Below are 4,898 nucleotides of genomic sequence, written 5' to 3' on the forward strand. Positions count from 1 at the left end.
AGAGAGGGAGAGAGAGAAGGGGGGGGGGGGGTAGAGAGAGAGATTGTGTGTTATAGGTGAAACTATCGATTCAGACTTGTATGTTCATCCAAAGCATATTCTGAGTTATGAATGCTCTTTGATGCAGTTGCAGTAAATGCAGTTAAATCACCACTGGAATGTTTCTCTGGAGAATCTCTAGCTGGGTGAGTGATGCTTACCTTGGATAGAAGGTCACACACACACACACACACACACACACACACACACACACACACACACACACACACACACACACACACACACACACACACACACACACACACACACACACACACACACACACACACACAATGAAGTGATTGACAACATCCAGTTTGAATATATTAATCCAGCATCCCACTCTTTTGTTCTTTGTTCTCACATGTGACTAAACACAATATAACACCCCTCTCTCAGCTGCTGTCTATCTCTCTCTCTCTCTCTCTCTCTCTCTCTCTCTCTCTCTCTCTCTCTCTCTCTCTCTCTCTCTCCTCTCTCTCTCCCTCTCTCTCTCTCTCCCCCCCCCCCCCCCCCCCTCGTCGGCAGGGCTACGGAGGACGCCGGAACGAAGTTTTTTGATCGACAAGCCAAACCATCGAATTAGATGAGAACGATCTTCAGAGACTCGCGTCCTCCCACCCAATCGGCGATCGCATCAGGCGGTCTCTATGCAAAATGTGTTGGCCAGGGACGCGCAGCGGTTCATTCGTTTTCCAGGAGAGCGTGAGATAGATAGATAGGTGAAGTGCTGCAGGTTACTGTCGGTGTGTGACAGTGAGTGAAAGAAAGTGAATGTGTTTGACCACAGGTTTGCCTTGAGACGGAAGGACGTAGCCTTTACTTGTCTTTCTTTTCAACTGAACGGATCTACTCTTTTTTTCTCCAGACATTTCAGGGTAAGTGCATGGAGACAACTTATGTGGACATTCATTTCAAATGCGCACTTTTTTATTTGCAAGGGTGTTAATACGGCAGCATTGGTGAAACAATGTTAGAGGATGCATTCATTTACCTCATGCAGTGGAAGCAAGGACAAACACACACACACGCGCGCGCACTGCACACACACACGCACACGCACACACTGACACACACACGCACACGCACAGACACACACACCAGGGTGACCGTAGCCTATTAGCGCAACTCTGCCGCGCTGGCATATATAGGTGTCAAGACATTAGTGAGTTATATGTTTTATGGAATATATTCCCTGTGGTGTGAATTGAAGACTCAATTAAGTAATTGCAGTCCAGATATTTACATAATGTAGCTACGGCTACACCGAGGGGTCATAAATAATAATAAGTCAGTGACATAATGTCCTTCATGCTCTGGGAGCAATTAGCTAAATACATCAATGTAAGCTTGACTTCACAGCAGGGACTACTGAAAAAATAGTTATGTATTGCACTTTTCCCATGAGATTGAAACGGGATAATGGCCTATATTTATAAGCTTTCCATTTTGTCTATGAGCAAGTGAGCATGTTTGTTGATACATGCTGTGTGTGTGTGTGTGTGTGTGTGTGTGTGTGTGTGTGTGTGTGTGTGATTATCTACATTCTAGACACAAATTGTGATACTGAGTGATTACAGATCACGTCTGAACTTCAGATTTAGCATAATATATTATAGCTGTTATTTATACTTCCAACTTCACAGGACTATAATGTGACTGGCTGCGATGAGGGTCTTTTTGCAAACTGCATTAGTCCCGCGAGCCTCACCTTTTTGTTCCCCAAGTCACTGCAGTCGACTCGTACCCCATTATTCACAGTCTTCCATCATCACAGACATCTCTGCCAACAACAGGTGGCTGTGTAGTCAAGAACTGTGACAACTGTGGCCAATGAGCGGTGGCTCTGCGCCATATTGGTAGGCATGACACATCATGAGAATTGAGCTTTGCAGCTTGGTAATGAGCGAGAGAGAGAGAGAGCAGGTGGAAAGAGTGGCATAATTCAATCTAGTCCACTGTGTGACATCAGGACCGATACAGAGTCAATGACAACCTCTGCTGTGTAGATCCTGTTTGTGGACCGGATTGATTGTGGTCACGTGACAGAAGTTTATCAGATGAGTGATTTGCGTCACAGAATCTGCCATGTGTGGACACGTGCGCGGGTCCACAGACCTGTGCCCGTCCGTCTATATACGTGATGTAACGCAATCCTCGATCCTGAGGACAACATTTCACCAAGTCTGCTCGGAAAGAAGACACACACGCACACACACACACACACACACAGGTACAGACACGTACACACACGTACACACACACACACACACAGGTACAGACACACAGACACGTACGCACACGTACACACACACACAGGTACAAACACACACACACACACAGACACAGAGACACACAGATACAGATACACACACACACACAGGTACAAACACACACACACACACACACACACACACACACACACACACACACACACACACACACACACACACACACACACACACACACACACACACACACACACACACACACACACACACACACACACACACACACACACACACACACACACACACACACAGCCTTGGTACCCTGTCAAGTGGTTCCGTGTTGATACGCTCTGTCCAGACCAGAACAGTGTATGGAGGATCAATAGGTATTTCCAGAGCAGGGAGAGCTACAGCAATCATGTGTTCTTCCATCCAGTGCTTTCTGTGTGACTCAAGTCAATTGTCACTGTGTGTGTATACTTTGCTTTGTAGTCTCCCATGGAAAATGCTGTGTGTGTTTGTGGGGGGGGGGGGGGTGTCAGGGAGGCGTGTGGTATACAGCAGGTGCTAGAAAGAGCCTCATGCATACATAGAGTATAGTGCATAACAGGGTATGTATAAGATAAGATATTCATTTATCTCGCCGTTGGGAAATTCGGGCATCATAGCAGCATGGGCGGAGGGGGAAAGGGAGGTACAGGTATGGGCAGGGTAATGAAAGACATAAATATAGGCTACAGTAGGCAATACAATTAGATCTTGAATATAGAAAAATAAATAGTGTAAACAAAGGTGCAGATGAGGGTCAGGGTTCGTATGCCCTATCGGTTATATTATAGGTTACATTATTATAGGTTACACGTGATAAGAGGAGACAGTGATGCTGTATAGACCTGGGGATGTTTTAAGACCCGCCTTGTTCCAGACAAATCTTTGCCTGTGTTCTTTTACCTCAGGAGTTTCTGAAGGTAGCGGCGGGTTTATATGGTTCCACTCATTAAATCGCTCTGACATTTGACAGGAGCAGAGTTGAGCGTAATTAAATGAGATCTGCGCTTTTACATTTGAGAAAAACCATAAAAAAGTCATGGGTACCAGACTGTGTACGTAATGCAATTGAATCTTTCTGAAAACTTGTTTCCATGGTAACTACTACATTACCCATAAGCCTCAGTCTGGAGTGAACGTGGACGACGTTACTAAACCAAAACAAACAGAATACACTATTTTAATTAGGCTATATACTCAGGCTTACCTGACTCTGTAGTTTTTAATGTTTTGAACGTTTTATCCATGGCTACAATGAAAACAAAGATGGCGGCAAATGCTGCGAAAACAAGCGAGAATGATGCAAACGCTGTATAGTAGTTGTGCTCTTGTGATTGGTCAAAGATCGCAGAGGTATTATGGGTACTGTAGTAGTTACCATGGAAACGAGTAAAGATTACGATATAGGCCTAAAAGATACAAGATAAGATACAAGATACTTTAATGCCACGATGGTTGGTGGTAATTGTTTGCGGTACAGTTTGTTAAGCACTGATTATATCGATATAAACGATTCTCGAAGATTACGTTAAAACATTTACCTTCATTGGATGTAACAGTATGATAATTAAATATATACCTCCGTCAAAAACTATGAACCTACACAATACGGTTTGGCTGTAATACTTGTAATAGTTTTGATCTTCAATGGGTGGCTACAAAACTAAACACAGCATATTAATCTGACACTGGACTCCACCTTCGATGCCCCTGATCTTGTCAACTCTGTCTTGTACCTAATTTGTATCGGTCTTGACATGGTCTCGGGACAGGGGTGTCAGATTTCTTGCAATCAAGGAGAAGATAGGCACTCTTATTATGCAAAATCAAACAACAAAAGAAGACGGAACTGCATCGTACATTGATGACGTCGGTCATTTAGCTTAAGTTGCCGGTTATCTCTGCAATAACGGTAATAACAAATGTTCATTTCTTTTTTCTTTTTACAGAGATAGGCTACACAGTGAAACCAGTTATTCTCCCTTCCCTAGTCAAAACCAAGTAGGGCCCATGATAACACTGTTAATATCCATAGGCTAGTGATATATTTAGCTGTGGTACTGGCATGAGACTTGTTTCTGGGTTAGGAGGAGACACAGCCAGAACCCAGGCAGCGGTCCTACATCCTGCATCAGATCACCCTCCAGCTCCCAGAGCCCTAATAGACTGATGACCTCCTGCTGTTTCGTCAAGGGCTGGCAGCCCGAGGTAGGCAGGCCTGTGTCCCCTAGGCCTAACAAAAATAATGGTTGGTTTCAGGTTGCCGACCGACCCTGCCGATTTAGGTGCGACCCAATATATTTTATGAGTTTAAAAAAAAATTATATATTAAAAAAAAAAAAATCCGTTTTTTTTTTTTTTTTTTTTTTTTTAGAATAAAGTTTCATAGAAATCTTAGTCAAACATTTAGTATTATGGATATTAAACATGCTGGCAGAGTACATGCATCCATGTTGTTGTGAACATTTGAACCCTTTCACTGCCACACGACAGCCGGTTAACCCTTTCACTGTGACAATACAGAAGGTTAGCCCTTTACTATCACACAACCGACGGCGATGCTCCATCATTAGCATCATT

The 4,898-nt window shown here is 43.7% G+C and overlaps 1 protein-coding gene across 1 annotated transcript in view; it reads left to right on the forward strand.

The window, feature by feature from the left end:
- Window positions 1-780: 780 nt before the first annotated feature.
- LOC311226342 (visinin-like protein 1) overlaps window positions 781-4,898 on the forward strand; it is a gene marked incomplete at its 3' end in the record, with an annotated part of 56,839 nt that continues 52,721 nt past the window's right edge. Inside the window, exon 1 of the mRNA XM_084311768.1 lies at window positions 781-917. The remainder of the gene's footprint in view (window positions 918-4,898) is intronic.

Source organism: Notolepis coatsorum (genome assembly GCF_963971535.1).
Source record: "Notolepis coatsorum genome assembly, chromosome: 4".
Classification (NCBI taxonomy): Eukaryota; Metazoa; Chordata; class Actinopteri; order Aulopiformes; family Paralepididae; genus Notolepis; species Notolepis coatsorum.